The sequence below is a fragment of the Bubalus kerabau genome, chromosome 4 (genome assembly GCF_029407905.1).
Source record: "Bubalus kerabau isolate K-KA32 ecotype Philippines breed swamp buffalo chromosome 4, PCC_UOA_SB_1v2, whole genome shotgun sequence".
Taxonomy (NCBI): domain Eukaryota; kingdom Metazoa; phylum Chordata; class Mammalia; order Artiodactyla; family Bovidae; genus Bubalus; species Bubalus kerabau.
Window position 1 is genome coordinate 180206211 of NC_073627.1, and position 23095 is coordinate 180229305.

At 41.1% G+C, this 23095-nt stretch overlaps 1 pseudogene; it reads right to left on the reverse strand.

Moving 5' to 3' along the window:
- Nucleotides 1-5284: 5284 nt before the first annotated feature.
- The window catches only part of LOC129651070 (complement C5-like), a 38234-nt pseudogene continuing 20423 nt past the window's right edge, over nucleotides 5285-23095 (reverse strand).

The following is a 23095-nucleotide window of genomic DNA, read 5'->3' on the forward strand; positions in this document are numbered from 1 at the left end:
AGTTGGTGATGAACAGGGAAGCCTGGCATGCTGCAGTCCACGGAGTTAGGAAGAGTCAGATATGACTGAGCAACTGAACTGAACTGATTATTATTTCATCCTGAAGTCCATCATACCTAGCTTTTGCAAGAATTTAATGGAAGCCATGCATTTAACTGCGTACCAGTTACTCTGATAGAGAGTAAAATCTATGAGACAATTAATAACTAACTCTAATTATAGAGAAAGGCCATACTGGTAACCTATTTCCTTTAGATCAAGACTGTGCTAAATAACTAGTGATTAATTTATCATTCTGCTTTACCCCTGTGGAAAGTAAAAGTTGGAAGTGCCCACAGATCTTTTTCAACTGCCTTACATCAATCGGTTAGAATGCAGCAGATCCTGGGTTATTCCATTATAACTCTGAAAACAACACGAATCTTTGAACCACCTAGATTTTCAATTTTCTCTTTCAAATTTCTTCTTGATTGGAGAATTTTCTTAAATGATCCATCTGTAACAAAATAGAGAGAACATGCCCCAGAATAAATACTTCCATCAAATTACATAAATTATCAGTTTAGAGAATTAGACTGAGCACATTTTATCAGAGAGCATGTCCCAGCTCCCACAACAATTCTGATCTATATACTCCTTCTGTATAGGCGTGCACATGCGTAGAGTGAGCGGAGTTCTTGGTGGCACACATTATCTGCTCTTTGCAGAAGTATTACCTCAAGAATTACAAGTACAAGACAAAAATCAGTGAATGCATGCATTTTTAAGGTTGTTTTATTCGTCTCTTTAAAACAGGTTTAGTGAGTGCCTTCTGTCTTGCAGCTTGGGAACAAAAGATCGGTAAAGTCCAGTCCCTATCCATAGAAAGACATAAAAATGGCCAACATGAATAAAAAAACACTCCAAGTCACTAATTATCAATGCAAAACCACAATATCACCTAATACCTATCAAAATGGCTCTTATTAAAAAAAAAAGACAATAAGTGTTGGAGAGGATCTGGAGAAAAAAGAACATTTGCACACTGTTGGTGGGAATGCAAAATGATGCAGCTACTTGAGAAACAGTATGGAAGTTCCTCAGAAAAGTAAAAATAGTACTACCATATGACCCAGCAATTCTGCTGCTGCGTTGCTTTAGTCGTGTCCAACTCTGTGTGACCCCATAGATGGCAGCCCACCAGGCTTCCCGTCCCTGGGATTCTCCAGGCAAGAACACTGGAGTGGGTTGCCATTTCCTTCTCCAATGCATGAAAGTGAAAAGTGAAAGTGAAGTCGCTCAGTCGTGTCCAACTCTAGCGACCCCATGGACTGCAGCCTACCAGGCTTCTCAGTCCATGGGATTTTCTAGGCAAAAGTACTGGAGTGGGGTGTCATTGCCTTCTCCGAGTCCTATTTCTGGGTAATTATCCAAAAATTGAAATCTGGGTCTCAAAAAGATATTAGCACTCTGTGTTCACTGCAGCACTATTCACAATAGCCAACATGTATGAACAGCCTAAATGTCCATTAACAGATGAATGAATAAAGGAAATGTACATAAATATGTATACAAACACATAATATTCCATTGTGTGTATATATACAAATTTTCTTTATTATATATATGTATGTATGTGTATATATATATATATATATGCACTGAATTACTATTCACTAAAAAAGAGGGAAAATGCTGCATTATGCAACAACATGGATAAACCTTGAGGATACTATGCTAAATGAAAGAAGACAAATAGTATGATTCTACTTAATGAAGTATCTAAACAATCAAATTCATAGAATCAAAGAGTGAAATGGTAGTTGTCAGGTGCTAGGGGAAAGGGCTTCCCTGGTGGCTCAGCTGGTAAAGAATCTGCCTGTAATGCAGGAGACCTGGGTTCAATCCCTGGGTTAGGAAGATCCCCTGGAGAAGGGAACAGCTACACACTCCAGTATTCTGGCCTGGAGAATTCCATGGACTGTATAGTCCATGGGGTCACAAAGAGTCAGACACAACTGAGTGGCTTTCCTTTTCACTTTCAGGGGAGGGGGAAATAGAGTGTTACTAATCAATGAGAATAACGTTTCAATTAAGTGAGATGAATAAGCTCTAGAGAGCTGCTGTGCAACACTGTACCTCTAGGCAACAACAATGTTTTGTAAGTTTGTGCCCAGTTCTTTCAGGAAAAGCCATGTTTTCCTCTGCTGTCTTGGGATTCTGGAAACTGGGACCAGTGTATATTTTAAGTATGAAACAGTGATTCAAACATGCAAAAGGCTTTATAAGGAATTCTCTGGTACATGAAGAAGCTTGATTCGAAAAGAGATCAAGCCTTGAGGCTTTGGAGTGGGAGCACTGACTCCAAGACCCTAGATTAACAGAGAACTAACCCTAGGGAGCATCAAATAGTGAGAACTCACACAATGGAGACCACTTGAACACAAGACCCGGCATCACCCAACCACCAGTAGCACCCTGTGCAGCATGCCTCATCCAAACAACAAACGAAACAAAAATACAAACTCAAATATCAGCAGACAAAATTATCACCTCACTCAGCCTTGCCCATCAGAGGAAAAACAAACAAACAAACAAAAACTCAGCACAAATCTCACCCTATCCAAAGCTTACACAAACAACTGGACCAACCTTAGGAAGGCAGAAACCAAAAGGAAGAAAGAATTCAACCTTGAATTGGAAAAGGAGACCTCAAACACAATAACTTAAAAAAAAATAATGAAAAGACAGAGAAATACTACACAAATGAAGGAAAGTCCAAATTCATGAAGAGGAAATAGGAAAACTACCTGAAAAAGAATTCAGAATAATGATAGTAAAGATGATCAAAAACCTTGAAAACAAAATGGAGAAATTCAAGAATCAGTTAACAAAGACCTAGAAGAATTAAAGAATAAACATACAGAGACAAACAACGCAGTTACTGAAATTAAAAATACTCTAGAAGGAATCAATAGCAGAATTATCTGAAGCATAAGAACAAATCAGTGAGCTGGAAGGTAAAATGGTGGAAATAACTTCTGAAGAGCAGAATAAAGTAAAAAGAATGAACAGAACTGAGGATACTTGCAGAGACCTCTGGGACAATACCAAATGCACCAACATTCGAATAATAGGGGTCCCAGAAGAAGAGAGGAAAAGAAAGGGTATGATAAAATTTTCTGAAGAGATTATAGTTGAAAATTTCCCCAACATGGAAAAGGAAATAGTCAATCAAGTCCAAATATATTCATTGTATGTATATACAATGGGGCAAAGACGGCCTCTTTAATAAAATGGTGCTGGGAAAACTGGACAGCTACATGTAAAAGAATGAAATTAGAACACTTCCTAATATCATACACAAATATAAACTCAAAATGGATTAAAGACCTAAATGTAAGACAAGAAACTATAAAACTCATAGAGGAAAGCATAGGCAGAACACTCAATGACATAAATCAAAGCAAGAGCCTCTATGACCCACCTCCTAGAGTAGTGGAAATAAAAACAAATGTAAACAAATGGGGCTTGATTAAACTTAAAAGCTTTTGCATAGCAAAGGAAACTATAGACAAGGTGAAAAGACAACCCTGAGAATGGGAGAAAATAATAACAAATGAAACAACTGGCAAAGGATTAATTTCCAAAATGTATAAGCACACAACTCAATGCCAGAAAAACAAACAACCCAATCAGAAAGTAGGAAAAAGATCTAAACAGACATTTCTCCAAAGAAGACATACAGATGGCTAACAAACACATGAAAAGATGCTCAACATCACTTATTATTAGAGAAATGCAAATCAAAACCACAATGAGATATCACCTCACACCGGTCAGAATCAGTTCAGTTCAGTCGCTCAGTCGTGTCCGACTCTTTGCGACCCCATGAATCACAGCACGCCAGGCCTCCCCGTCAATCACCAACTCCCAGAGTTCACTTAAACTCACGTCCATCAAGTCAGTGATGCCATCCAGCCATCTCATCCTCTGTCATCCCCTTCTCCTCCTGCCCCCAATCCCTCCCAGCATCAGAGTCTTTTCCAATGAGTCAACTCTTCGCATGAGGTGGCCAAAGTACTGGAGTTTCAGCTTTAGCATCATTCCTTCCAAAGAAATCCCAGGGCTGATCTCCTTCAGAATGGACTGGTTGGATCTCCTTGCAGTCCAAGGGACTCTCAAGAGTCTTCTCCAACACCACAGTTCAAAAGCATCAATTCTTTGGTGCTCAGCTTTCTTCACAGTCCAACTCTCACATCCATACATGACTACTTGAAAAACCATAGCCTTGACTAGACGGACCTTTGTTGGCAAAGTAATGTCTCTGCTTTTGAATATGCTATCTAGGTTGGTCATTACTTTCCTTCCAAGGAGTAAGCATCGCCATCATCAAAAAGTCTACAAACAATAAATGCTGGAGGGGGTGTGGAGAAAAGGGAACACTGTTGCACTGTTAGTGGGAGTGTAAATTGATACAGCCACTATGGAAGATGGTATGGATATTTCTTAAAAAAAAAAAACTAGGAATTAAACCACCATGTGACCCAGCAATCCCACTCCTAGGCATATACCCTGAGGAAACCAAAATTGAAAGAGACACATGTATCCCGTTGTTCATTGCAGCACTATTTACAATAGCTAGAACATGGAAGCAACCTGGATGTCCGTCAACAGATGAATGGATAAAGAAGTTGTGGTATATAGACACAATGGAATATTACTCAGCCACAAAAAGGAACACATTTGAGTCAGTTCTGATGAGGTGGATGAACCTAGAACCTATTATACAGAGTGAAGTGAGTCAGAAAGAGAAAGATAAATATCATATTCTAACACATATGTAAAGAATCTAGAAAAATGGTACTGAAGAATTATTCACAGGGCAGCAATGGAGAAACAGACATAGAGAACAGACTTATGGACATGGGGAGAGGGGAGGAGAGGGTGAGATGCATGGAAAGAGTAACATGGAAACTTACGTTACCATATGCAAAATAGACAGCCAATGGGAAATTTCTGTATGGATTAGGAAACTCAAACAGGGGCTCTGTATCAATCCAGAGGGGTGGGATGGGGTCAGAGATGGGAGGGAGGTTCAAAAAGGGAGGGAATATATGTATACCTATGGCTGATTCATACTGAGGTTTGACAGGAAACAACAAAATTCTATAAAGCAATTATCCTTCAATAAAAAAGTAAATTAAAAAGAAAAAATAATGCTTTGTACACTTAATTTATTATTAGGGAAAAGTTCATGCTAAATGTTCTTACCACAATAAAATGTTAAAAGTTTGACTTAGTTTTAAAAATCATGCTGTGGGAGCAGTGAGGATTTAGAGGGAGAATCAATGTGGGTCCAGAAAAGGTAGCGTGTTTTCATAAAAAGCATCTTCACGTGACTTGGCTGAGAACTGTTACTCACCGTCTTGTTGGGCGCCGTCTGCATGTCCACGGGTGAGGACAGTGAGTCCTGCTCGGTGGACGTCAGCATTGCTGCTGCCACCACCTATTCCACAGCCAGGCTCATCGTTATCTAAAGACTGAAGCGTCTGTTCAGAAAGAAAATCGCTCCCTCAAAAACAATATTCGGTGGCTATTACAAGAAACAATTGACTTACGGATACTGTTCAAGTCATTCACTGACTGAATATTAAAATCTAATTCTCCAGTTTTCCCAGCCTTTCTTGATTTCCCTAGTTTTCACCTCATGTATCTACAGATACACGCTGTTCACCAGCTAAGGCTTTAGGCATATAACATTGATATGGAAGTTCCTAGAAAACAATTTACACTCTCCTTTCTTGGAGCTTTATGCAATGCATTAACTAATAAGATATCCTTTGAGCAGTTGAATGAATGAATGAATAAGTAAATACTGGCTACCCCTCATGGTCCTTACCAGCCCTAGTTTCTAGATTCTGAATCAGATGACATCCTCTAGTTTATTGTTCCACTCAGGATAGAGCAGAGCACAGAGGGCATAAGGATACTCAATGAATTATTTTTGATAAGAAGGGTTGACTCCTCATCAAAATTTGTGACCATGACCTGTGGCACCCAAAAGAAGTTATTATGGGTTATTAGGGGATACGACTGAGCGACTTCACTTTCACTTTTCACTTTCATGCATTGGAGAAGGAAATGGCAACCCACTCCAGTGTTCTTGCCTGGAGAATCCCAGGGACGGGGGAGCCTGGTGGGCTGCCGTCTATGGGGTCGCACAGAGTCGGACACGACTGAAGTGACTTAGCAGCAGCAGCAGCAACAGGGGATAGGAGGGGGAAAGGGCAGGTGAGCAAAGAGAGATTCATGGCTGCAGCTTTCATGGGTAACCATGTAGTTTCCCAAACCATGCCCCTATTTTCTGCTCCCCTCTTTATCACTTTTCCAATTAATTAATACACTCAACTCACCAGAACTCTAGTATTTTCAGTCATATAACTTCCCTGGAGTGAGCAAGAAACTTTAATTTTATGCGTTAGCTTAAAAGGTACCCTCTTCTAAAAGTCAGTAAGGTTATTGCTTATTCCAACGAATGGCATAATAAACATGATGGTGTCATCAGTCACTGAAAGGAAGATAGTTTGGGATTGGTTGCACTTAAAAGTTTGTTGCTGAATGTAGATTGAGTTATGTTTTAATTTATTCCCAGAGAACACTGCATTTTAGCATTTCATTGAGGCTATTCCCAAATACGTGTTCATCTAATACAAAGTAATTAGCCAGTAATTTAACTGGACAGTCACCCTTTGTATACCTATAAGGATAACTAAAGGGGTTAACTCTAACCAACCAAGTTCGTTTGACTCTACTCTATGCAGAGATTAGCAGCAGCAGCAGATCTAAAATTAAAAGTGATTTTCTACTGAAAAAGAAAGTATCTTAGTGTGAGATTAAACAGTCATTCAAGAGGAACTCTGGCTGCGGAGAGTATCTGTGGCTCGCCTGGAGCTGGCTACCTCACTTTTCTGCAGCATTTAGGCAGAGTGGGTCCAACACTCCTGCTGCTGCTGCTTTCCTGTGACAAGACAGTGGACCAGCGCACAGGCTGCAGGGACCGTGTGTTGGGTCACATGGTTTAGAAGTTGGTAAGATGAACCTGGGAGTTTCCTCTGTGTGCCAAAGTGTACAATTCTGCCCTTGCTGCTGCTGCTGCTGCTAAGTCGCTTCAGTCGTGTCTGACTCTCTGCGACCCCATAGATGGCAGCCCACCAGGCTCCCCTGTCCCTGGGATTCTCCAGGCAAGAACACTGGAGTAGGGTGCCATTGCCTTCTCCGACAATTCTGCCCTTAGAGGAAATCTAAAAATACACAGCAACAAATGTGCCTCAGAGTGGGTCTAATGCTGAGCTACGAACTAGGAAGGTGATAAAACGGAAGAGAATTGATGTTCATCAAGCATCTTCTATACATTAGGTACACGTACTTGAACACATTCAATCCTCACAGCTGTATATTGAGGCTTTACTAACCCCACTTAGTAGTTACAGAAATTGAAGCTCACGGATGTAAACTGTCCCGTTAGATTAAAAGGTACCTCTCTCGGAATCAATAAGGTTATTGCTTATTCCAACAAAGGGCTTAGTAAACAAGATGTTATCAGTTACTGAAAGAAAGATAGTTTGGAGTTGTTTGTATTCAAAGGTTCGCTTCTAAACGCAGATTTATCGAGGCAGGGGAACCTTGATCTTGTTGACTCAAAGCTCACGCCTTTTCCAGTATATCATGTTGCCATCCTTGCTAGTGTATATTTTGAAAAGCTATGAAAAATGCTTGGAATCACTGTATCTGTCCTTGAGCATAGGACTTAAACTCTTCCCTTTGTAAACATGGTGTGTTCTTGAGAAATGTTGGCAAGGCTTAGCAGTCCAATGCTCGGTAATGCTCTGCTTGGCCATAAAACATTGCTGAGGTCACTGACTAGTCTGGGCACTGAACGCAGGCTCTGATCAAACCCTGGGCATTGTGCCCTGGAAGAAAGATCTGTCTAGAAGTCAGAAGATCTTGAAGGAAATCCTAAAACTACTAACTACCTGTGAATATGGCAGGTCACTCAGCCTCTCCAGGCTGTTTCACTGTCTGCTGAGCTCAAAAAGGCGTCATGAGACTCTGTGGAGAAGATGTTTGTGAACGTGCTCTGTGGACTCTAAGGCATGATGTAAGTTCATCCATTTATTTGCTAAATATCCACTAGATACTGCCCAGTGCTGGGGCTTCCCTGGTGGCTCAGCAGTACAGAATCCACCTAACAATTCAGGAGAGGGGGGGTTCAATCCCCGGGTCGGGAAGATCCCCTGGAGAAGGAAATAGCGATCCATTCCAGTATTCTTGCCTGGGAAACCCCATGGAGACAGGAGCCTGGAGGGCTACAGTCCATGGGGTCACAAAGAGTCGGACACAACTTAGCAACTAAACGACAACAACAACAAGTGCTGTGTGTCGGGTAAGGAATCATTTAAAGGATTATTTCCATAAGTAAAGAAAATGTTGCAAGTAGGGGACTAGATGCGAGTAAGATACTGAACTTACCACATAATTGCAGTGTGTAATCTTGTCAACATATGGACTTTCAGGGGTAACTGTTATGCTCAGATGTTCTCCCACAAGCAAACTCTTGTAACTGTCTGTCCAGCTAAGCGAAAGGAAACTTTGACTGCGTGATGAGTAGGCTACTGCTTGATAGTCATTGCTGGCCTGATATTCTTCTGGAAGGCCTGGTCATCAGTTCTAACCTAAAGAAGACAGTGTCAAAAACATGTAAAACCTGCTACTTTACTTTGCATTGCTAATAATGATGATGGTGGTCGTAGTGGCGGGGGAGGTAATTATTAGCACTTAGCTAGCATTCACTTAGTGCCAGGTCTGGTTCTGTGAAAACATCTTACGAGAAGGTAAATTAGCATTCTGTTGCCCTAATCATGATAAGCTATGTTATCAAGTAACTACAGAAAGGCTACTGATTTTAAAAAATAATAAAATTATATGTGAATGTCTAGCCTAACTGTGGAAGAGTCCAGTGAAGTAAAATAGAGGAAAGATCCCAGGGACCTCCCTGATGACCCAGTGATTAAGAAATCTGCCTTGCAGTGTAGGGGATGCCAATTTGATCCCTAACTGGGGAACTAAGACCCTACATGCAGTGGAGCAACCAAGCCCGTGCTGCAGCCACTGAGCCCGCATGCTCGAGTCTGCGTGCCACAACTAGAGAGCCCAGGTGTCCCAGCCACTGAAGCCTACATGCTCTGGAGCCCACACACTGCCCACACACCGCAAGTAGAAAGTCCATCTCCACAACAAAAGATTCGCATGATGCAATGAAGATTCCACGTGCTGCAACTAAGACCCAACATAGCCAAAACAAATAAATTAAATAAACAATTTAAAAAAAGACAGAGAGAGAGAGAAAAGATCCTAGACCTAGGTTGACCTTCTTTCTTAAATGACATGCCAACTTACTGACTCATTTCCTTCTGCCATAGGCTAGTAGGAATTAGGAATTTGACGAGTGGGAAAATGTGGGTAGGAATGTGGCAATGGTTCTTAAAAGTTAATAGCAATGTTGGTTCTGAATGGAAATAGTGGTGAATAATCTCCCTACTTCTCAGAAAAGGGACAGGGAGAAGAATCTAGGACAGTAAACATCTGTTCATGATGGCAAAGTACAGGGTAGTGGGGAACTCATAAATACAAGAGTTACGCTGTGCCAGCTCAAACAAGAGATTGGAACCATCTGTGTTTTTCCTGAAGCTGAACATTTTGATATTATTTGCTAGTGAAGGTAATATGACAACTAATGAACAAAAGAACAAAGAAAACATAGTTCATGCTGTTAGAGTAAAGGGGGACTGTGACACTTGGCTCTTGTGTAGGTTTGGAAAGAGAAACATGCACTAACCAGTCAATACTTTATGTTCCCTAATAGTAGAAGAAAGTGGGGAAAACCACTAGACCATTCAGGTATGACCTAAATCAAATCCCTTATGATTATACAGTGGAAGTGAGAAATAGATTTAAGGGACTAGATCTGATAGATAGAGTGCCTGATGAACTATGGATGGAGGTTCGTGACATTGTACAGGAGACAGGGAACAAGACCATCTCCATGGAAAAGAAATGCAAAAAAGCAAAATGGCTGTCTGGGGAGGCCTTACAAATAGCTGTGAAAAGAAGAGAAGTGAAAAGCAAAGGAGAAAAGGAAAGATACAAGCATCTGAATGCAGAGTTCCAAAGAATAGCAAGAATAGATAAGAAAGCCTTCCTCAGCGATCAATGCAAAGAAACAAAGGAAAACAGCAGAATGGGAAAGACTAGAGATCTCTTCAAGAAAATTAGAGATACCAAGAGAACTTTCCATGCAAAGATGGGCTCGATAAAGGACAGAAATGGTATGGACCTAACAGAAGCAGAAGAGATCAAGAAGAGGTGGCAAGAATACACAGAAGAACTATACAAAAAAGATCTTCATGACCAAGATAATCACGATGGTGTGATCACTCACCTAGAGCCAGACATCCTGGAATGTGAAGTCAAGTGGGCCTTAGAAAGCATCACTATGAACAAAGCTAGTGGAGGTGATGGAATTCCAGTGGAGCTATTTCAAATCCTGGAAGATGATGCTGTGAAAGTGTTGCACTCAATATGCCAGCAAATTTGGAAAACTCAGCAGTGGCCACAGAAAGGGAAAAGGTCAGTTTTCATTCCAATCCCAAAGAAAGGCAATGCCAAAGAATGCTCAAACTACTGCACAGTTGCACTCATCTCACATGCTAGTAAAGTAATGCTCAAAATTCTCCAAGCCAGGCTTCAGCAATATGTGAACCGTGAACTTCCAGATGTTTAAGCTGGTTTTAGAAAAGGCAGAGGAATCAGAGACCAAATTGCCAACATCCGCTGGATCATGGAAAAAGCAAGAGAGTTCCAGAAAAACATCTATTTCTGCTTTATTGACTATGCCAAAACCTTTGACTGTGTGGATCACAATAAACTGTGGAAAATTCTGAAAGAGATGGGAATACCAGACCACCTGACCTGCCTCTTGAGAAACCTGTATGCAGGTCGGGAAGCAACAGTTAGAACTGGACATGGAACAACAGACTGGTTCCAAATAGAAAAAGGAGTACGTCAAGGCTGTATATTGTCACCCTGCTTATTTAACTTATATGCAGAGTACATCATGAGAAACGATGGGCTGGCAGAAGCACAAGCTGGAATCAAGATTTCCAGGAGAAATATCAATAACCTCAGATATGCAGATGAAAGCACCCTTATGGCAGAAAGTGAAGAGGAACTAAAAAGCCTCTTGATGAAAGTGAAAGAGGAGAGTGAAAAAGTTGGCTTAAAGCTCAACATTCAGAAAACGAAGATCATGGCATCTGGTCCTATCACTTCACCGGAAATAGATGGGGAAACAGTGGAAACAGTGTCAGACTTTATTTTTCTGGGCTCCAAAATCACTGCAGGTGGTGACTGCAGCCATGAAGTTAAAAGATGCTTACTCCTTGGAAGGAAAGTTATGACCAACCTAGATAGCATATTGAAAAGCAGAGACATTACTTTGATAACAAAGGTCCATCTAGTCAAGGCTATGGTTTTTCCTGTGGTCATGTATGGATGTGAGAGTTGGACTGTGAAGAAAGCAGAGCACCAAAGAATTGATGCTTTTGAACTGTGGTGTTGGAGAAGACTCCTGAGAGTCCCTTGGACTGCAAGGAGATCCAACCAGTCCATTCTGAAGGATATCAGCCCTGGGTGTTCTTTGGAAGGAATGATGCTAAAGCTGAAACTCCAATACTTTGGCCACCTCATGCGAAGAGTTGACTCATTGGAAAAGACTCTGATGCTGGGAGGGATTGGGGGCAAGAGGAGAAGGGGACAACCGAGGCTGAGATGGCTGGATGGCATCACTGACTCAATGGACGTGAGTCTGAGTGAACTCCGGGAGTTGATGATGGACAGGGAGGCCTGGCGTGCTGCGATTTATGGGGTCGCAAAGAGACGGACACGACTGAGCGACTGAACTGAACTGAACTGAACTGAATAGTATGTTAGGAACTATGGCAGATGCTGGGGACACAAAGATGAACAAGACAGACACAGCTCTTGCCCTCAAGAAACTTGAAATCCATGAGACTTTCATGGAGTAAGAATACCTCCCTTGATCAGCAGAGGGTAGTTAGAGAAGGCTCCTTGGAAGATATGATTTAATAGCTGACCCCCAAATATGTAGGCGTTAGAGAATAAAAAAACTGGGAAGGAGAGTCTAAGGTGGGTTAAAAGGCCTTGTGGCAAGAGGCAGCAGATTGTCTGCAGGAGAGCTGCAAATTGTCCAGTGTAGCTGGGGTTTGAAGGGTGATAGAAAGAGTGGTGACTAACGAGTTTGGAGAGGGGAGCATGGGGTCAGTTGAGATGAGATTTGTGTCAGAGAAATCACTCCATTCCCTTGCACAGTGAGGACAGTGGCTGGGAGGAGGGTGACGAACTGGCTGGCTGTGGGGCCATTCACTAAAACAGGCAGGAGGAGGAGGCCCAGGCTTGAGGCTCACAGGCAGTACTCAATTTTGGACAAAGCGATGTTTATGCTTCTTCAAAAGAGCAAGAAAAAGATATGAAGAGACAGTTCTATAAGAATCTTGAGTTTTAGGATGAGTCTTCAGTATAAGCTATGGGAACCATAGAGAAAAATCTCATGTAGGAAGAGAAGAGAATCTGAGTAGAACCCTGAGGATCACCCTCATTTAGAGGGCAAGTTAGGGATTGTGGCTTCAAAATGGAGACTATAAAGAAGAAAACAAAACTAAACCAAAAAAGCAAGGAAATGTGAAGTCACAGGGCCCACACCAGGTTATACGCAGTGCCCCCTGAAAGAGAACGTAAGTATTCTTTACTAGAGTTAGCATGTGGGTTGAAGGAGAAACGATAGTAGCTGGAAATAATGGACGAGAGAACACTCTATTTGTGTTCTTGTATTCCACTGGCAATTCTTACCCTAAATTGTCCAGGTCTGAATAGCACTATTTAGCATAAGAAGAAAAAAGTTATTTCTAAAATATAAAATTGACAAACTCATACCCTTTACATGATACTCAGTACATTAAGTTGTATTTCTTGGGTCCGCAAGTCAAAAGTTTCAGAGAAATTGACTAGACTTCCATATAAAATTTCCGTCATCTTTCTTGTATTCTAGCCACCACACAGACTGAAGGGCTATTAGAAAATACAACAAATGAGAATTTGGCTCACGTGAAACTCCAGAGCTGTCACATCAGAGGGAATATTAACCATAAACGAAACTACTCCATCAATATAATTTGTTGTACTTTTTCTTGGAACCACATCTGTCTTTTTCTGAGTTTTATCCACTGTTCTTGCTTTCAAGGTTACTGTAATCCCTCCTAAGAAATGGGCGAACACATCCCTCACCTGGACCTATTGGGTCAAATCCATTTCAGTAGTTAGTATTGAAGCTTTTACCAAAGGGAAACCTAGACTAAGCCCCAAGCAAGACGTTGGCAGAGTTTAGCTCAGTAGTCAAATGTGGGTCTCTTAAGTTGGTACTTTAACCACTTCAGGGATATATAATATGAATTACAGTCAATTCAATGTATAGATATTGCTTTTTTAATAAGAACCTGACACTGTGCTATGTGCTTGTATGTAAGCTGCGTGTGTGCGTGCGTGCATGTGTGTGAGCATGTGCGCGCACACCTGCCTGCTCAGTCATGCCACTGATTGGGTGAAATGATTACCGTGTGTAGACTGCTGTTTTTCATCACAGACTTGGTGATTGGCTTGTACTATTCCTCACCCCCACAGTGAACACCCCTATGGTCTGTCCAACGTAATAGATTTTATAATCATCTAACCTAGATAGCATATTGAAAAGCAGAGACATTACTTTGCCAACAAAGGTCCATCTAGTCAAGGCTATGGTTTTTCCAGTGGTCATGTATGGATGTGAGAGTTGGACTGTGAAGAAAGCTGAGCACCAAAGAATTGATGCTTTTGAAGTGTGGTGGTGGAGAAGACTCCTGAGAGTCCCTTGGACTGCAAGGAGATCCAACCAGTCCATTCTAAAGGAGATCAGCCCTGGGATTTCTTTGGAAGGAATGATGCTAAAGCTGAAACTCCAGTACTTTGGCCACCTCATGTGAAGGGTTGACTCATTGGAAAAGACTCTGATGCTGGGAGGGATTGGGGGCAGGAGGAGAAGGGGACGACAGAGGATGAGATGGCTGGATGGCATCACCGACTCGATGGATGTGAGTTTGAGTGAACTCCGGGAGTTGGTGATGGACAGGGAGGCCTGGCGTGCTGTGATTCATGGGGTCGCAAAGAGTCGGACATGACTGAGTGACTGAACTGACTGAACTGAACCTTTATGGAAGTACTCTTGCCTGGAAAATCCCATGGACAGAGGAGCCTGGTAGGCTGCAGTCCATGGGGTCACTAAGAGTTGGACACGACTGAGTGACTTCACTTTCACTTTTCACTTTCGTGCACTGGAGAAGGAAATGACAACCCACTCCAGTGTCCTTGCTTGGAGAATCCCAGGGACGGGGGAGCCTGGTGGGCTGCCATCAATGGGGTCGCACAGAGTCGGACATGACTGAAATGACTTAGCAGCAGCAGCAGCAACAACCTTTATGGAATATGGAATCCCAGGTTTCAGGAAAAGTGAAGTAGCAGCCAGATCCAGTGTGTAAGGAGAGAGGACATATTTGACATCAGTTAGTTTGGTTTCTTGGAAGAGTCTACCTAGTGGAACAATAGGTTGATCAATCTGAGAATTTGACAAGCACAATGTAGTCCATTAATCTGCACTGGAGCCCACTCTCATTTTCTATTTCTTAATTTGGATAAGGAGATGCCATTCGTCAAACCCTTGGTCATTTCACGTGCAATTGTGAATCTAAGTTCAGATTGTTGCTATGGTTACCCTGAAAGAATCTGGCCATTCCATGAACCAGTAAAGTTAAATTTGCATGAGGTTGGTGAGATGCTCATTCCTCAATTTCAACTACAGTATCCTGCGGCAGGGGCTTCCCTGTGGCTCAGCTGGTAAAGAATCCACCTGCAATGCAGGAAACCCCAGTTCAATTCCTGCGTTGGGAAGATCTTCTAGAGAAGGGATAGGCTACCCACTACAGGATTCTTGGGCTTCTCTTGGTAGCTCAGCTGGTAAAGAATCTGCCTGCAATTCAGGAGAACTGGGTTTGATCCCTGGGTTGGGAAGATCCCCTGGAGGAGGGCATGGCAACCCACTCCAGTATTCTTGCCTGGAGAATCCCCATGGACAAAGGAGCCTGGTGTGCTTCGGTCCATGATGTCGCAAAGAGTTGAACACAACTGAGCGGCTAAACACAGCACATCCTGCTCTAGACTGTTTATCAGATCATTCATCCCTCCTCCCTCCCTTTTTTTCAAGTAATGGAGCAGAATATCAATAATCCTGTGAGAAGAGACACTCACTTGTGAAATAGTTGGTTATCATCTCCAAGGGAACATTCAAAAATGTACCAGGTAGTGTGGTAGAAAATATGTGTTAAATATTTAATAATATGTAGGCAAACACTCAAGTGACTCAGGAATGCTTTCATATGTGAATAATTGTAATATATCATTTGTTTGTTGCAAGCAAAACTGTCTGGTACCAGCATTACCTATTCTTTTCAATGACTTAAAAGGCTCTCCTTTACTTGTGGGAGTAGGGGTCATCACTGCAGAAAGATGTCTTTCATGAGCATTTCCCCTGCACAGAGCTGATGGATGGTAGAGCATATCTGGTAACTGTATTTGCCCAACATTGCACCAATAATAAGTTTCAGATTTCTATCTGAACTTTGGAAAAGAAAGAAATGTGAGAAAAGAATTTATAGATCAGTTTGGAACTCACCTGTACTTTCTTGGACTGCCACAAAAATATTAAGATACTTGTTATTTAAATCTTTTAGACTTTCATATGACAGTTTTTCAATTACTTATGAGGTGTTAAAAATGATTTGTGCAACCCCATCAATCCACTGTTTTTGACAGGAGGACAAAAATGTAGAAGATACAGTATTAGAGAATAATTCACTGCTAGGGATTAACAAACCCACTCCAGTGTTCTTGCCTGGAGAATCCTAGGGACAGAGGAGCCTGGTAGGAGGCCATCTATGGGGTCGCACAGAGTCAGACATGACTGAAGCAATTTAGCAGCAGCAGCAGGGATTAACAAATTGGCTTTCATCAGCCTGCAAAATCTTCACTTAACAATGATGTTATAGTTACAGCTAGTGTTAATACAAAGTATAAGCTTGATTCTATGGCATACATATTTTTAAAAGTTATTTATTTTTAACTGAAGGATAATTGCTTTACAACATTGCTTTGGTTTCTGCCATACACCAACATCTATGGCATATATTTTTAACTGACTAATATTTAGGTCATTTCTTTTAAGCTTGAAGCCTCCGGTCATGGAGAAATAACCCTGGGTGAGGCTGAAAATCTCTGACTCAAAACCATGTCTCATCCTGTTCAGAAACTGAGACTATAATTTGCAATCTCTATCTGATGGAAGCTCACCTCAGGTCCAGGATACCATATCTATAAAGGGAGAAAACTGCCTCTGGGAGTAGGTTTTAGCAAACTCAAGCCTCAAAATGGAAGACAAACATCACTGCAATTTTTCTGCTTTCATTAACAGAACTTCCCAAAGTCCCAAGTTTTAGTGGTTTTGCTATGTTCTGTTTGGCGCTGTGAACTCTTGGGGGTGAAAGCTCATTTTTAATCTCTACATTGTGATGAATTGACCCCCAATTCTCCATTTCTATGAAGGTAACTTGATTTCTTCTTTACCTTTGTTTTCTGTGTTGCTTCAAGCATCATTTCCTTTCTGCTGTCATTTAAATTTTCTCTTATCCCAAAAGAAACAGAAACTTTAGCTTCAGTTACATTCTTATTGTAAGAATACCTGTTTTAAAAGAATTACCCCCTTTTTTGATAAAGCAATTATTGTAAAGAGATATAGATGTATTTTTATTCCTATGACAAATGAGGAAATTGAATCCCAGAGGTATAAAAAGAGCTTACTCAAACTTCCCACAGTTTTTAAGTTCATGGCGAGTTAGTGGAGAATGAACTAGAACCTGGGTCTCCTATTTGTGAGAGGCCACACTTCTTCCACACCACAGCAGATGTGTCTCCCGAGTGATACTTTTAGCAAAAGGGGTGACATCATCTTCCTAATGTGTACTGGAGCTGTTATTTTTAATTTAGTCTCATATTTTTCCTTTGAGTCAAAGAAAAACATTAACTTTCCTTATTTAAATATTAAACAGGCAAGCCAGTGCTCCCATGAATTTGTCTGCCAAGTGTGATTTCTGGGCCTGTTCAATCAATTCCATAACCACTTTTCTTAATTAAGTTGTATGATCAATTAATACTAACAAATAAGTGAATATTTTCATATCATATTTTTCATACTTAAACAGTTACAGTCACCTGAACAGCCACCATGATATTTCAATCTTTAGGATTCTTTGCTTGTAAGATTGTTAAACAACAGTAAGACTGGAATCAGCAAATGCCCTTCAGGCAAATCTCCTTGAACCCACTTCCCACAGCTATGGCAGATATTATTAACCACAGTATTTTTGACACTGAACCTCAGAGTCTTTCTCAACACAAGACCCCAGGCAAGCACTATAAGTCATTTTTTTAACTCTTGAATGGAAACTGCTTGCCATTCAGAGGCTAAATGAATATGAAAATAATAATTTTCTTACCTAGCTTTTATAGTAATCTTGAAGTCCTCAAAGGTTTTATGGCTAATGAAGAAATTCTCTAGTTCTACTAAGATAAAGAAGTGTGGTTTCACTGAATGTAAACCTAAGCAAAAAAAAATTATACAGTTTAAACTATATTTGTAACTGTATTTCAAACAAGAAACTTTAGCACAATAAGCTAGAGCAACCTCAGTAACATATTTCCCTCCTCATCATAAGGGTCATCAGTACCCCAGGAGGTCTCTTCATCCTTCCCTAAGGGGTCAAGCTCATCTCTCTGCTCCAGCAGTCATGTCCTTACTAAAGCATGTGTGTTACTGTCAAATTATGATAGTAATATTTAAGATATTAAATAACAATCAAGATATTATGTCTTGATCTTGTTTATCTTCATAAAGCCTTTCACATATTAATAATGTCTGACAGATATTTATTAAATTGCATCTTGTGTTTAGCAATTCTCTTCCATTCAGTGTCCAAAGTATGAGCATAAATCACATATCAGAGAGACATCTTTTAGTTATTAACTGTAGAAAATGACTTTTTCACAAAAATGAATTAGAACAAAGGGGAGTTTTAGACTTTCCAACTCTTTGATACTATAATTCACAAATAACACTTCTGACCACTTACAGATCTATGTGTTTTCCTTATGCCTGTCCTGGAAGTGATTCTGTGTTTCACAATCCTGTTTATCATGCACTGCTCTGCAGGCTGATTACCCAATGGGAGAAGGCTGCCCTTCAGAGAAAGGAGCCTTGGCTCGAGGGTGACCAGGGCAGATGGTGAGGGGCTGACTGTTCAAGGGTAGTGTGAGTGTCTCACTCTTCCAGCTGCCCTTTCTATGTCAGAGAAAAGTGCCCTCTGGCACACTGGCGAAAAAACAGAGCAAGGACTTGGTAACTACGAGCCGCGTCCAAGAGTGCTATTAAACAACTCCAAAGTTGAGTTTAATTGGTTCAGAGTGCATTCTGTTGCTGTGATTTTAGCACGGTAAATATTTCAGATTTTTACATATGCTTGCCCTTTCTTCCGGAGAAGGCAATGGCACCCCACTCCAGTACTCTTGCCTGGAAAATCCCATGGGCCGAGGAGCCTGGTAGGCTGCAGTCCATTGCCAGGGGGCCAGCGTGAGGACCTCCACCCATGGCAAAGGTCATGAGGAAAGAGGGTCGACGTACGCAAAGGCGGGATCAAGCCTCAGGAGTCCCCCTGGAAATTCTTGAGCATCTACCCCCATAACCAGAGCCTGCCTACTTTACTACTTTGTGCTCTCACCTACACCTCTGACTTTACGGGGGGCTGTCCCCCACCACCTCTTTTGGAGAAGGAGTTAACTTAGAGCTCCAGTTAATAATAATTCCTGGGCGTGATAGGAGTGTTTCAACCTACAAACTCCTCTGAAGGTTCTCTAGCCTGCCTGACAGGCTTGTCCGGCCACATGTGATTGCTCACAGCCTCCCAACCGTGAGAGGCACGAGATGCTTTAAACCTTCTAAAAACAGGTTCCTTAGAGAAGTTAGAAAACTATTAGTATAAGTATAGTGGGCTGATTAGAAATTGTATTGGTGAAGGATTTTTCATTCGTTGAGCCAATGTTTACTGCTAAGTCTCCACATTCCCTGCCCTTATACACATTAATGAATATATAGAAGAAATAAGTATTAACCTTTGATATTAATCACGTTAGACCTAAGGCTAAGCAAATTCTTTCCTTAATTAAAACCCACTACACCCTCACCCTATAGGAATGTAACTTTATCTGGTACCTTCAGAAGGTAGCGTCTGTTTCAAAAAGAATCACCCCTGGAGAAATAAGTGTTCTGTTTTTCTGACCACTGTCACAAGGAGAGGGTCATAAATTGTCAACAGGCCCCCCGGCCAGAAGATGATGTAACACCCCTAAGACGTCTGTATACATTTGTATGAAGCACCTGACTTTAATAAAAGTCAGGACTGCTGTCCCCGCGTGACTTTTGTATAACATCTCAGTGTATAAAAACAGACCCTGGAAAAATAAAAAATGGGATCAGTTCCTCAAAAGACTGGTCTCCCCATATTGTTCTCTCTCTCAAACTCTAGCTGAGTTTCCATCTGGAGCGCGGAGCCCGCCAAGCTTACTAATTATGCCTGGGCTTCTAAAATCCGACTGGAGAGGCCTCAGTGTCTCCTCTCCTTCGGAAGAATGGAAGGATGCCTGTGGCCTACGTAAGTGGTGCAAACTTCTTGTCTTGAAGTTTTATTGGTCTCCCGCATAAACCAAGCTACTCAGCCTCTTTTCTCCACTGAATTTTCCTGCTGAGCTATCCTCATTCTATTACTCTTTATATCTCTAATTAATATTTAATTAAAGCTATCGTATCGTCTCTCCTTCGAACTCCCTGGATCAGCCGAGGCTGGACCTCGGCAGTCCATGGGGTCACAAAGAGTCGGACACGACTGAGTGACTTCACTTTCACTTTTCACTTTCATGCATTGAAGGAAATGGCAACCCACTCCAGTGTTCTTGCCTGGAGAATCCCAGGGACAGGGGAGCCTGGTGGGCTGCTGTCTATGGGGTCACACAGAGTCGGACATGACTGAAGTGACTTAGCAGCAGCAGCAGCAGCAGCCCTTTCTGCATTATAAACACCTCTCTGCCTCGCTCAATCTGATGGGCAGAAATCATCGTTTAAATAGCTTTAACAAGTTTACATAAGAACATACATGTTAACATTCCAGTAAATGCCTCTGAGAAGTGAACAGAAGGAAATATAAGAAAACTGCTAGTAAAATTAATATAGATAGTTCCAAAATAAGTATATTTTGTAATTGTCTAAACACATCATCAATTTTTAGGACTGATAGGAGGGAGCACTGGCTTGGGATTCAGAGGAGGCATTCTGCATTCTCATTCTCAACTGGACAAAGTGGCTGTGAGAACCTAGATCAGTCTCCCCATTTCTCTGGGGTCTGATTCTTCTTACCTGGACTCATCTTTAGATGAGGAGCTCAGACTAGGTCATCCTTAAGAGAGTCAAAGAACTATGGATCTTGCAAGAACATTATCTGATCCTACCTTCTTATAGGACTTGACTTTTGCAGAACGATGATAAGAAACTAGGGTCCAGAGAGTCAAGTGACTGAACTGAGGTGAGCCAGGCCGTGAGTCCCGGGCCTGTGGCCTTCTGACTCCCAGGCCAGCCCTGTCCCCACCCCTCAGCCCTTTATTTCTTAATGAGTTCTTGGTCAACAAAGTTATTGAGAATGGTTTAGTGAAAACATACATTGGAAATCTCAGTAATTTATGAGAGATTACCATGATTTTTAGTCTCAAAATACGCACTTCCTGTTGTTGTAAAGTCCTCTTTGTATTTAGCTTTAATTGTCCATAAGCCATACCTGTGGAAGTGACACATTTAAAAATTTTAGATATCATCAGATAACATATCTGTAATTCACCCAGTGATTGTAGCTACTATTCACATAGGCACTGGTATGTGCTGTACGTATGTTGACACATTGCATCCTCACCAAAATACTAGAGAGTAGCTTGTATTATTATCACCACTTTGTTATCAGAAAAATGAGGCCCAGAGAGGTAAAGTAGCTTGCCCAGGAACACACAGCTAAAAGGTGGTAGAGCTGGGATTTAAACGTGGTCATTCAGTTCCAAAGTTCTTGGCCACACTCCATCTAATTAATATACCATATTTGAAAAATGTTTTAAAATCATAAACAAAAAGTTATTTTAAGAAAAGTTGTACACATACATATTGAGCTAGAAAATATTTTTCACTTAGTGGCATTGATTACACAGTTAATGAAGCAATCTTTAAGTTTAATCATACTAATAGATATACTATATAATATACTAGAAAATCAAGACATCATTTCTAGGACCATTTAGTCAGGTTAAATGTGTCAAAATAATATAAGTATATAGCTTTGGAAATTTTACAATTTAAGACCAGTTTTTGAGCTGCAGCATTATATTATAGAAGGAAAGAGAAAGGATGAATCTGGTCATTAGTGAAATCTGGGTTTCCATTTCAGCTCCACCATCAAAGGCTGTGTGGTTGAACAAGCTTATACATTTCTCTGAGCCTAAATTTCCTTATATTGAAAACAGGAATGATATAGGACTTAGCAAAGTGCTCCGCACATAACAGGAGAACCATAAATGTCCTTTCCCTCACTGCTTTGAAGTGTTACATTTTCAAGGCATTACGCAATGTAGAAGCCTCAAATCACGCCTCAGAATATCTTCCAAGTTCTAAGAATAAATGTCAGAGAAAATTCCAAAGCATCTATGTAATATTAAACACTGCTAGCAGACATCTTCCATTTGCACGTTTTTTTCCTCTTTTGTATTTCATGCTCAACATTTTAGGAGTATGGTCAATCTGCCAGTGTCTAGTCCCTGGACTTTGCTGCAGAAGGTGCCCACTAAATTGAATGAGCAGTCTAGCGTGGTGCTTAGAGCTGGCAGTTGACCCCCATCTCAGTGTGGAAGAGTCCCAGCAGGTGCCACCCTGTATTAGGTAGGAAGGACATTCACTGGCATGTTCAGATTAGCCAAGGAACATCAGCATCTTTCAGTCACATGCTGATGGCTCCAGCAGGCTGTTCAATAACCCAGTTACCTTCACTGCTTTTAAGAGAAACAACTGTACCAACAAATCATTTAAAATACTTAGGATTAGATGGAATCTTGAAGCCAGGAAAACTCATAATTCCAGTAAAATTTTTTTTGTTGTCTCAGCAACTTCTGACCCTTCTGGGTCCTTTGAATGAAAAGAAAAAAAGTTTCATTTTTAAAAACTATCTTTAAGTACAGAGGTCACACATTGAGCACAATATGTAATTGGTAGTTCTTATAGAAATATTCATTAAGCTCTATGAAACTTTGTTGAAACTGAGCCCATATGGTGTTTATGTGGATTTGAGGCGATGGCTGTCAACTGGTCAGGCTTGTTAAAAAAGACTAATGTCTAAGGCAGAAAGGCACATTTTCAACAGACAAAAGAAGCACAGTAGATATTTAGAATATGTTAAATAAACTCCCAGTGAGGTTCTTCTCCACCATGCTTCTTCTTGAACAGGACCTCCAGGATAATTTTCAAACACCGTTTACACGATGTCATGCCATGCCCGAAAGACTTCCTGGGCTCCCTTTGTCTTCAAGATCACCTTGGGACAATGCCACAGCAATGGCCTCTGACCTGTTCAATGTCTTCTCTCCGTGGGGAATTCTAACAAGGGAACGATGGGTTCCGTGGGGCCATTTACCTCTATGACAAGTTCATCTGAACCTGCTGTCCCCTCCAAGAACTTCCACAGTGTAAAATAATCCACCAAAGCCA